The following is a 13,473-nucleotide window of genomic DNA, read 5'->3' as shown; positions in this document are numbered from 1 at the left end:
CCGATCTTTACAATCATTTCTTATTTCCTCTGAATTTTTGACAATCAGAATGTAAATTGTAGAAGTCTTAGGATCTATGTTCCAATGTCTCCAATTGCATGACTGGTGTGTTAATGATAGACCAGTAAGCTGTACAAAGGCATGAATTATTCCACAAGCATAAGTCTGTTCAAGAAACAGTATCCACTTCACATAATAATAACTGCAGGAAAAATGGTGCAGTAATTCTGTGCTTGAGATTGCCGGTTTGTTCACAAGGCACTAACCAAAGAAATTGGTTTTCCAAATTTAAAAAAGTAGACTCCAGAGCCTTGATATTCTTCACGACAATATGCTTACAAAAATTGACTGTGGGATGTTTAATTATTCTTCATTTCCTGACGAAATACATTTAAGTCGCATTTCACTATCGATATGATTGATATATGCTACAATTAGCGATCTGTATTTGTCTAACAGGAAGACAAAGCAAAATATGAAATCGAAATCCAGGAGAGGAGATAAACGCTTTAGGCCAAATCAAAATACAAAAATCGGCCCGAATATTTAGAAATGCAAAAGTTGTCAATTATAAGATTTATCATACACACCAAAGCCGTCGGACAATTGGTCCACAGAAAAATGACGTTTTTAATAAAAAAGAAAGAAAATTGTCCGAAAAATTTCATTTTCTAAAACTTTTTTTAAAGCGGATTATCCCCTGAAACTGACAAACTAAACTTTAAAACCATTGACCATGGAGGACGTGAAAATTATGTTTTAACCTAAGTATAAAAATCTAGCATAAAATGTTCACACTTTAACACAAATTTAACCGTCATTTGACTAATAGAAAATGCAGCCATCCTTAAGCACATTTAAACAAATTTATAGAATGAAGTGACTAAAATCTTATGCAAATACGAACATTTCATATTCATTGAAGACACCTAAGTGAGGTCATCCCTAAAAACTAAGTAAAATCCAAATTAAAGGGAACAATAATGACACAATATAATGGCCAGTTCAACTGGTGAGCCTCTATTTCAAGGAGAGTTGCTGCCCTACGAGCTTCCTTTGTGCTGTACGGATTGCAATTTTAATTTTAAGTGTGCACTGTTTGGAGCAGTAATGTGATCAAAATAACCTCTGAGTCACCGTGATATCGGCATCTTTGAAAAAACAAGCGTCAGTCAACAACTTCGTTTTGCAATATTTCCATGGCTATGCGGCCACGAGAACCAACCTCATACAGAAGGTCAATCGCACACACGCCGAAATGATGAGGTGCGCATTAACCTTAGGGAATAAATGATATGAACCGTAGCAGAAAAGTCCAAAGTAGCTTATGGAAATTCAGAGATATATATATCATCTGGCGTCAAACTCAAGACGTACAGCACCATAACTTGGAACAGCATGACAAAGGAAACACCTTCGACATCGATTGAAAGGAATGGGCCTGTGGCATCATTGTGATGATATGCGCTTATCGCTGCTTTGTATTGTGTGGAATGTGAAGTAGGCCTCTTTCTTGAACTCACGTATATAAACGCAAGGGTTGCTATGATTTTCTATTGAACCATCCGGGATCTTAAGATAGAATGCGCCCCAGGAAACTTTTACGATCCTTTTGCGATCTACAACATGTGGGGGCTCATTTTAAAGTTGCTGGAGTAAGAAAAATGACTCGATCTTAGACTTTTGAAAATTGTATCCCCCTGTAGAGTTAACACAGGAATGGCGGTCATTTTGGATATCAAATATCGGTAAATTTTAGGTAATTTGTTTCTCTAGTGCCAAACTTTGCACGGTGACTCCTGATTTTTCCCGTTGTTTGGGTGTGAGCAAGGTTGAAAATTTTATTGAGGAAAGTTTGAACAAATATTCTGGTCTTTCACTTTCAAGGCGCTTACCACCCTAATTCCCTTATGTCGGACAAAACCAGAGATACCTAAGTGAATATGATTCGTCACGGTAACAAATGATTATTTGTTTGATCATCTACAGAAATCTGGTATAACAATGTATATTTCGCCAAACATTGGCTACACTTCTGTATAATCGAAATCTACAAGGTGGTGATAAGATTTGGAACTAAAGCATCACTGTCCGGTTTTTCTCAAATCAACACATATTCTGACACACACACTTAAATGTTCACACGAAGTGAAATTATCATACAAAATTGCAGATAATTTAATGGACCAATCACTTTATTGTAAATTTGTAACATATTGATATTTTATTGTATTATATACCAATGCTCATATGGCTTCATCATTGTGACATTTACCTTAAAATACCAGCCATTATATTTTTTGCGTACGTCAGTTCACCAGTTTGGGCGAACTCACAGGAAGGGGTTCGTCAGAACTGCGCTCAAAGGTTGTATGGGACCCATACGACCGATGTAAACACTGTATCAAAGGTACGTTGGGGATTCTTTAAAGTTAAAGCATGTTTGCCATAATGTACATCATAAATTTTAAAATGTTGCAGCTATGTTGACGTTATGCATCTTCATATCGTGCATAGAATACATTGTTTGTAAACAAGAAAGTTGCACGTGCGCAGACGCAGTTCCGACGACCCCCTTCGATCCCTTTAACCCTTTCACCCAGTTCCCTGTATACAGGTCCAACTTTAAATTTACCACAGAAAACAATGGATTTGGGACAAACCATGGTGGTGAAAGGGTTAAGGTACTACGCGTCTGGGAGACAGATATTCGGAATCTAAAACTTCCGATTCTTATCTGATCTATAACTTGCCAGGGTCATTTTAAAGCTCTTGGTGTAAGAAAAAAAATTCACCGTCTGAGTTTGTCTAAAATCGAAAACTTTATTTTTCTCCATAGAGTTAACACAGGGATAGCGGTCATTTTGAATTTCAAAAATCATTAAATCTTGGGTAATTTGTTTCTCTTGCACGGTGACCGCCGGTTGTTATTGTTGATTTTGAAAGAGTATGGTTGAAAGATTGATTGAGGAAAATTTGAGCAAAATTTTAAGTCTTTCACTTTCGAGGCCGCATGCTACCTTAACCTGCAAGTGAACAAAGTAAACAAACAGCCTGAGCGCCGCCGCTGTCCGACTACAATTCGATGTTTCCGTCACTAATATTGAATGTAAAGGCCTTTGAGGAATTTGGATATTTGTAGCTTAAAAACTGTTATAGTATGTTAATCGTGTAAGCTGTTGTCATTTGTGTACGAGCTCCAGCAAAAAATGACAAGGTTCGCACAGCGCAGTCTGCCTGCCCTAAGGCAAGGAGCGAGTGGCCAGACAATGTGACGTCACGCGAGCGCCACCTGTTGACATGGCGTCTCTCAGCGTAAACAAAAAAATGACCCCTCTCGGCTTGCTAAGATTATTCCGCGCGATCGTAATCGTGAGGGTTTTGAAGTGTAGGAGAGTCTTGATGGCTGTCTATACTTGTAAAGCGGTATTCGACCACGGATAGTTCTTCTTACGATCCTTTGAGTCTGACAATTATGTTGTATTGTCACTTGACTACGGTAAGTAAGATGTGCAGGAATTGTGCTGTGGAAACGTCGTAGAGCTAATAACTGAAGCCTTTCTAGTAAACACAAATATTGCAATATATTAATGCGCGTCGCGGAATTTTCCCCTCGCCGAAGAATAGGGTTTTCATATTTTTCGTGATATTGTGCGCGATGGTAGATAATAAATCAGTTATTACCCAATGTCGCATGTTCCTTATATCGTATCAGCATTTGTATCACTTGCACTATACCAGACACTGGACTTCATCTCATACCTGACGCGTCATGCCTGTATTTCATGAATATTCATCATTTCTTGGGAATCAATATGAGTTGTAAGCATTCTCGAGAGACTGACCATCCTGGGAGCTGCGCCATTACACAAGGATTGCTGTAAAATGCACAGGTTGCATTTTTAGATGTATTGCTCCAACAGCACAATTGAAGTCCCATTTAGCACGAAAGAACATTATCCAATTCACATGTGGAATTGGTTTTAATTTAACTTTGAATTTAACTTTAACTTATGCTTCGTCTCCAGAGGGATATCTCTTATATTTCAATAGTCTCAAATGAATAAAAAACTCGCCAATTTGGAACGCAGCTCACTGGTGAATGACAAGGCTATTTAGAAAAGTTGTTATGAAACAATCACTCTGTTTACAAAGTAAAATCATGAATGGTAGGACGGTGAACCCGTATGCTCGGTGCATATGTGCATTCAATCTTGAATGAGCATTGTTCCGGTCGCGAGATAGGCATACATTTAGGACTTTGTACGTTCACAAAATTTATCTCCTTTTTGTTAAGAGTTACTATTACTTTACACTCTGCTTCGCACAGGTAATCTTTAGTTTCGCCCACTTTCCCTTCTGCGTCAGTTTTACGATCACGCGATAACAGTTACAAAAATACCTGTCTTCTATTGTAACTTAACAATGGCATGCATCGTACTGCAGTGAATGCCTATTCTGGCGTCACAATTGTGTGGGGCATTTCACAGCTGCGCAGCCAAACTACACATATAAGTAAGGCAAACCCTGTTTATACATGTAAATAAACGTAAACTTCATAATTTGGTGACATTGTAATCCACTTAAAACTAAAAGCGATGCTTAAAGGCACTTGTGGCGATCCCTGGGATCGCCTTTGTTCTAGTATGTAAGAGGATTATGGAGGTGTGATAGGCTTTCGTTTTCCATTAAAATTGTAATCTTGTGGATAATTTTTTCTTATGAGCCAATCTGGCGCCATCTCAGGCCTTTAGAGCGGTTTGGATATATTTGACGAGCTGGAAACAACACATTCGAATCATAACTGCACTGCTATAAGTACATGCGCTTCGAATGTGAAGAATTTAAGTTTTACTCAAACTATCCTTAAGGAAAATTTCAGCCGTTCTCTTAACAACTCTATAATAATAACAGGAGTCTCCGTGCAAAGTTTGGTACTAGAGAAACAAATTATTACCTTACATTTACCGATGGCCGCCATCCCTGTGTTTACTCTATTGGAAAACGTTATTTTTCGATTTTGCGAAAACTTAAACAATGAAAATTTCTCTCCTTGAGCTTTAAAATGAACCCAACAAGCGGTAGACCCGCCAGAAAAGTATTGTAAAAATAGAGTCCGGGTACATTAATCGAATCCATGAAACGAAAGTAAGTTTCACGCTTTTAATTTTAGTGCCAATGGCCACTTGGGAATGTACTTGATGAAGATCCTAGTAAGTCTCCTTATATAAAACTGACAAAAGAAAACATAAAATCTCAGTTAAAAGCTGAATTATAAATATGCGATTTCTGTGAGCACATATTGTCACGTAGCCCCGTTACATCGAATGTGTCACTTACCAAACATGGCATGGTCTTTGTAATTTGAAACTCATTACCAATTCAACCATTTCCGCTTTGCTTGGCGACAGCCGAACAAACAAGAACGGCTAAGACAATATCACATCATCTTTGCAAGAAATCGCTTCCTTTTCTCGACATTCAATGTGCTTGAAGAGTATTCAAAAGATACCATGTACATTTCGACAGCTCCTGCTCAATTTAGATACCCCTGCCTGTCATTTACAGTTTTGAACACAAAATAACTCTACATGACGTTAAAAAAATCTCCGATACATAGGGATAAATTTATAACGATGGTACTGTGTCATCGTTAAATCTCCGTCAGAAATCTTTCAGACACGAGGCATCTATCTCAAACACTAACACACTGGCACAAATTTCATTTTCAAGGTTCCCAAGCTTTCTTTGCAAGTGATACGATCTGTCTCCGTCGAAAAGAAAGGTAAAACATTCAAAGATCGATAGATGCTATTTATAGTCGATGACGACGTTGGAGTTATTTGAAAGTCGCAAACAAAGGGTAAAATAGAAAGTGTACATATAATACGTCCATAGCAGATATACCCAGAAAATGTGCCTATTATATATATACATAAAGGATATTGCGAACGATTTTTTTTTCCTATTGAAGAATAAAAACAAGAGTTTCTAATAAAATATTTAATATAATTGAAAATTAAAAAAACCCACCTAAATTGTAGTCATACTAAATATCATGCATTATCCATGTTAGCATATGATTGACTTGCATAAGCTCATACACGCATCTGGAAAACATTTCCAAGGCTTTGAAATGCAGTGAACGGAAAGCATCTTCAGCTATGAATTATGCGATTTTCAGATTTCAGAAAACCGATCTACCATTACACACAACTTGTTTACTAGCCTTACTGTTATGGTGACCATGTCTTTCAATAGTCTTTAGGTAAACGTTTCAAACAAATAGACCATTTGTCCAATAATTTTTCAGTTTACATTGTTTTACTTTCAGAGTAAAACAAGGCGCTTGTCGTTTACCATACCAAGATATCCCAGTCTGTCTTTATAGCTTTGATCAGTAACTTGTCGAGTGAGGCCAAGACTTTCGAACACAGTCAGGGTATCTGCTTTGTCATCGCGTAGAATCCACAGAACAAGTGCACTACACGACATGTTGCGAGAAAGCTATGCTGGAATTGAGCCAAAACTCTTAGTATTGGCTGTAATTGAACGTCAGACCTTTAGGAAATTCAATCTCAGTTGTATAAAACTTCACGCAGATTACATTCACATCAAGATACAGTAACCTTAACTTACCTCACCTCAAAGTTCTGCAAACTTTCTTCTGATCAAACAAATATTTTTGCCTTCAGTGTAATTGCCGATTAAGTCATACTCTATACAGGTCCTTCTGAACGTAGACGCTTGTGATTGGTTGACGGGAGTATGTACGTGAAAAGAATAATGAAAGAAAATTACTGCTAACCATTATGGTAGTATGCGCCTCGAAAGTGAAAGACTTAAACTTTTGCTCCAACTTTCCTCATGGAATCGTTCAATCATTTCTTTCACAATCAAGTATAAAAGTTAGGGGCCATCTTGCAAATTTTGGTACTAGAGAAACAAATTACCAAAGATTTACCGCTATTTGAAATTCAAAATGGCCGCCATCCCTGTGTTAATTCTATGGAGAAAAATAATATTTTGGATTTCCGAAAAACTAATATGGTGAAAAGTATTCGTACACCAAGAGCCTTAAAATGAGCCCCCACAAGTGGTAGATCAGAAGAGAATTGTAAAGTTTGAGAGTCCGAATATCTATCCCCGAGACGCATTCTACCGCAAAAGTAAACCCTTGACAATTCTCTAACTCATTTTACAATCGTCGTAAATATTCACGTGAGGGACTCGCGATAGTGTACAATGAATGCACTTCAAAACGAAGTGCATGACCTCACAGTGTTGATTCTAGCAACGGACAACTTTGGAGTATGCACCGAGCCCAGCAAATTCGCACCGGAAATCCACATCTGTGAAGTTCAATGCAGGTACAATTGAATTGTCACAGTGGCTGAAAAGACAATTTTTGATTGGTTGTGTGGGGGAACCAAACGATATACCAATGCAACAGCGCCGTTGTGTTACTATCGGCACTAAGCCATTCAGCGCTTGTGTCGACTAGCCACACTATGCATATGTCGTGGTCGTTACGCAGAGGGCATAACCTTATTTTTATGAGACAATTTCGTGCTGATAATAAAACGCAGAATTCACTAAATTCGATAGTCAAGCTTTCTCTCAAGGGTTTATTTTCTGCAGCCTAATGATGACTGATTTTAACCAATAGTCCGACGAACCAGAATTTGTACACGTTAAAGATGGAAAAGTCAAGTTCAAAGTCTAGAGTTCAAATCTTTGATAACAATACGTCGAACTGGAATGAAAACGCTTGCCTTTTAACTAAGAGAAGTGACTTCGCAAAGGCAAAAATATCGTCGTTTTCTTTACAATTGTAAATATTGTAAGTAACAGCGGAGAGATAAGAAAGATAATAGAAAAAAAAACCAGTGTCCCCGTCTGACTTTTTGAGATACATCATCATATGTACTGTACACTATACGCTTTGCTCGTGTACAGTTTACTCTACTTAATGATAAATTTCTGCTTTCAAAAATCTCGAAGTTGATTAAAACTTACAGTGCTTTTTCTTCCAGAATAGATTTCTAATATGTTGCGTTACAAATGACTTTTAGACTTCCAGGACTCTGAGCGGCTTGGTTGTGAACCAGCAATGAATATGAACACCGATATGTTTATTAAAGCGCTCACAGCTAACGTCGTCATTTCTTTCACGAGTTCCTTTTTAAAAATTGTAAAGGAATTATATCTTGCTATTTCATATTGAAATTCATCATGTTGACAACACCGTGACGTTTTTAAGATATTTTTAAATGAATTCTCATACCAAGTCTTTTGTAGTTTCAAAATATATTAAGATATACACAAGGATGTTTTCCTACATGCAATCGAATTGAAATGGCACTACCATTGAATTCCTTTTAACACGATCGGAACTAAGTTGGGATAATTGGGTTTGCGCATTTTTTCAAATTTCTCAAAAGTGTTCGGTGCAATACAGTTGAATGTTGCAATATTACAAATTACTCATAAAAAAGTATGTAACGCAAAAAGGAACGCAGATGAGCGTACATTTGCAGATTTAAAAGACCTTACTTCACCATCCAATTATCCCAAATTAGTTCCAATCGTGTTTTTTATTGCCTCAATATTACACAGAATTTTAACACAATTTTTTCCTGTAGAGAGTACCTGTGAAAATTTATAAGTGAAAAAACGGACATGAAGAAATACGAAAAAGCATGCTGAAACATTGCATATACTCGTTAGAAGTCGCACTTAAAATAACCACTGTTTACACCAGTACATACGGTACCGTTGTATTTTCTTCCCTGTAGCAATTGGATAAATCTAGGATTAGGTTTCGCGTCATCAGTCTAGGACTCATTTGATGACGCTGTGAGCTTTTTGTCACCAAGTTGACAGTTCAAAGCCGAAGATTTATTGCCAAATGTTATATAGGTAATCCACAATTGTAAAACGCACATATTTAGCTTGTTAGTACAACGTCTATACGTGTCGAATACATTGTTATTGCTCGAATTTGAATTCTAGTCCAGACCAGAATTCACCTATCTACAATAACAATACAGTCAACACATGTACAGGCTGAGTTGGCAAGCTGAATACTGTGTATTTCAACACGCTGTGTGGAGCAGAACAAGAGTTTTTGTCGGCATGAAAAACAAAAAGTCTGTCGAGTGAAAAACATCATCAAAAGTTAAAGCTAATGGCCCTTTAATTATAAATGACTCAGCAAAAGTTGATTCATGATGAAGTCCTGAAATAGATGAGCGGCAGCTTCAGTTGAACATCTGTTCGGCGTACGTCTTCACATTTTTGCCAACAAAGATTGTTTCTTTATATATGTAGATTGGTTCGCGACCCAGAGTATCAATGCTAAGCCAACTACTAAATTGCCATTTTTTGTATTATTACATTAAAACAGACATATAACACAATCGACTTACATATGCCACACCGTTACACCTGAAGCCATCTGAAAACGATCGGTGGTGACTTCGACGAAAAAGCAATGGCGGAAATCTTATCTCACGTGACATTACAACAAAGCCATTCCAAAGGCTAGATACAGCAGTTTCATTACAGGTCGCTTTGTAAAGTTACTTTTATTTGGCATCTAGACCTGGTGCTTCTCAACAATGGCAGCTGTGAGGGGTTTTGGGCAGAATGTGTACGTGTGTTGAAATACTATTGGAAACTTATCACAGTACAGAAATGGTTTCTACTTTTGTCATGAGTATTGGCATTAGTGATTGACTGATCGTCAGGCGTATCGCCAGCACTTCTCGAGCGGAGGACTGAACGTGTTTATTGTTCTGCACAACTGACCAACTGTAAAAGGTCGCCAGCATAAGAACAACGTTCGCGACAGCTTTTCATGAGGCTCGACAATGGTTTGACCCTATGATTGTGGGCTAGCAACGTTGACAAATCATGTCGCCGTGGGAGGGCCACCATTTTGTTCATCAATTGCTTACGAGTGTTTCTTTGGTTGTACGTAAATGCATACCTTGCTTTTAAACAGCAAGTTTGACAACAATTTTACTTTCTTTTTGTCGCGCACATCCAACTCCTGGTAGTTATACGACATAACACCATGCATATTTATTTGACATTGCAAGCTTTTTCACAGAAACTGTCTCGACATTTCTGGTTCAGGGGACCAAAAATGCGTAAGTATGGACTCGAGTAATATCTTGCTCATTCGCTAAGCACCGTTCCCCCGTCCAAGTAGACGTATAACATTTAGGACATAAATTTATGTCCTAAACCTCAGCGTCGCTCACGTTGATTGGTAGGTCTTATGTCCCTATGTCCCATTTGCGTTCATTCATTGGCTGCCTATATGTCCTCAAGTCTCATTAATATTTACTGTTCCGAATGCAACTCATTCATTGGCCGCAATATGTTCTTGTCCTTGCCTCACTTTCGAGTGTTCCTTGTCTCGTTCTGCCATGTGCTCATCACTGTAATGTACAAATTTATTCACCCAGGTGGGTTCGGCTAAAGTGTGATACAGGAATATCAAGGTCAACTCGGTCCGGCACACGATCCTGCAGCGTCAGGTTACGTAGTTCCTTTCTCAAACGAAGCACACTGAGTGCGCAACTCGACATGTATGCACTAAAAATTAGATGTACATGATATATAGTATTGGTTTGGTAATTGCATCGAATTAATTGCCGCGCGTAGAGGAGAAAAGGTCTTTACGCTCTACCTGTGGTATGGAGCACCCCTCCACCTACAAAAAATAGCCTTGGTGACCCTTTCTAAATAAAGAAACAGGGCTTTGTTTCCACCTACTACGTCATCTTTTCGCTTGTCTTTTGTGCAATCGTCTGTAAAAGGCTACAAGTAGAACACGGCAACGTCGCTGGTTTAACACGGTGTGGGATGTAAAGGGTGCCAATAACTGATTTATTGACTTCCTTGTAATCATGAGTAATGTGGAGTTCCAAACGAAGTACGTCTAATTATCAACGACAGCTTATGTACCAGTCGAAGCTTCATCGCCATTGACTGTCTCTGGGTCAGTGCATATTGTCTTACTGTCTAAACGTTACCATTTTCCTCAGCATGAAATGTGATATATTTCCCTCGTTGTATTTCAGGTATTTTAAAAAGCAACGTCAAAGACCATATTTGATTACTCTTTAAAAGTATAATACGGCTGGGATGACCATCTTTTGGCCTAGAGCTTGTTTTGCAAAAATCATAAATTTACTTGTTATAGTGAAGTTATCGCGAGGTATATATTGCTTGGTTTTAATGTCAAATACGTTAAGTAAATTTTGTTATTCCCTAAACTTGGCATGGAGACCACTGATTTGTGTTCTGCGCTATGAAAGAGAATGGTTTAAAGTTTCCCTGAGAAACGTGTCGGCAAAAGTTCAAAGGTATCTGTTTGGAGGTGTGTATTACGTTAGAGGATTGATACAGAGTATAGATGTTGTGATATATGATTCTTCAAAGGGAAAACACAGAAAGAATACGTACACACATTGCATACTGAAGACAAACAAGCACGTTGCATTGTTATAGCTAATTAACTAAAGATTGAATGTTCCTGTGTGTCAGATAGTCAAACTCCGATAAAATTTTTATGACACCTCTCCGGTCTATCGCTTGTATGCTCTTGTCACAATTAAGAACTCTGGAGTAAATGACTTTTTTACTGTAATAGAAATAAAATAATAAATAAAATAAAATAAAATAACCGTAAACATAACGTGAAAATTACGTAAAAATAACGTAGTTTTAATTTTTCCACCTAATAATAATCCAGGCCAAGAGTAAAGGGATAACGGTCATTTTAAATATAGAATCTCGGTATACGTTTAGGTAATTTGCTTCCTCGATACCAAATTCGCAAATTCGCTGTAAGACCCCTCATTTGTGTCTTTCTGAAAGATAATGGTAAAAGTTCTCTTGAAGTTCGAGCAAAATTTTAAGCCCTTTTGTTTCGAGAGACATGCGCACTTAATATGTATTCTGATTAGAGACTGTGAGTAAGATGATGGAAAAGGCAAATGGCTTTCCAAGATCACTGCAAATCCAGTATGGGTGCGATCGAGTCTTAGTATCTTGATGTTTGAGCGCCATCTCTGGGGGATACGAAAGGTATATTTGTTTTATTGGACTTGCCCTCTAATGCCGTAAATAAATGAAAGTTTTTAATCTATTTCAAACATCTACGTTCAACACATGACGATGAACCTGGCATATCTACAACCTTTCATTGTATGATACCCTAAGATACTGCAGTGGTGTCATCTACCCTGAGAAACTAAATTAGTGTAGTATTTATATAGTTTTATCTTATTCGTTTAAGATAAACCTTTCAAAACTCTTTTCATTCCACCAGGCGTCGTGAATTCCACAAACTTCAAAGCAATGCAAAAGAAAACGGAATGTACCTTTAAAAGAGCACGTACTATCGTTGTCTGGGATCGAATATCACCTCTGGAGAGAAGGAGTGGCCATAGCAAAGACATGCAGATATTTTTGTGGGTTTTTTGCGTCACACGATCCACGGCCGCGTATTTTGTGGAGACTACACGATTATTCAAGTTGCGAGTTATATATATATATATATATATATATATATATATATATATATATATATATATATATATATATATATATATATATCCTAATATAGATGATTGATTGTCGAATATTGATTGTTTAACTTTGATTTTATCGAGTAATTTGACTCAAATATCATATCCAAAAATAATTTACCGATTGTGATAATATTATCGAAATTTCCTTTACATTGATTCATGGATGCAGTGAAGAAACTCTTTATCCAAGATCATATAATAGAATCATCATTTTGTACATTAAATGGATAGAATCATCATTTTGTACATTAAATGAATATGATTTTGCATTCTTTCTACTTTCCTGTTGTAAATTGTGCATTTTTATATATTTCAATTCATCGTTCAAGTCAGTATATCTACATTCGCATGTTAATGTGCCATTCCCTTTGCCGGAACTAGCTATCTACACTTGACATTCACCTTGTGTCAGTCACTGTCTTTTCAGTAGATATATTATTTGTTTATTCACTTTCAATGATGAATCTTTCTCAATAAAATACCATCAGTGAAAAATGATAAAATCATTAATAGTGTTGCCACAAGTAATTGTCCTTCGATTCTGTCGATAATACGAATGACGACAACGCGCAACAGATGAGACGATGCAGCAGGTTCACTTCTTGTACGCACGGTGGAATTTGAACTGGGATAATATCTTGGACGACCGTTTTCTGAAACTATTTTATGCGAGCCACACATTAATAAGGTGCAAAAATATTTCAAAAATATTTATCGTTAATGCACAAACTTTCAACTTTTCTTTCAAATGAATGCACCTCGGGGACAAATATTCGGGCTATAAAAATTTTACAATCCCTTTTTTGATCTACCACTTTTCCGGGGTTATTTTGAAGCTCTTGGATTAAATAAAATTTTCATC

Source organism: Ptychodera flava, chromosome 7 (assembly GCF_041260155.1).
Source record: "Ptychodera flava strain L36383 chromosome 7, AS_Pfla_20210202, whole genome shotgun sequence".
Classification (NCBI taxonomy): Eukaryota; Metazoa; Hemichordata; class Enteropneusta; family Ptychoderidae; genus Ptychodera; species Ptychodera flava.
This window is presented reverse-complemented; position numbering follows the sequence as displayed.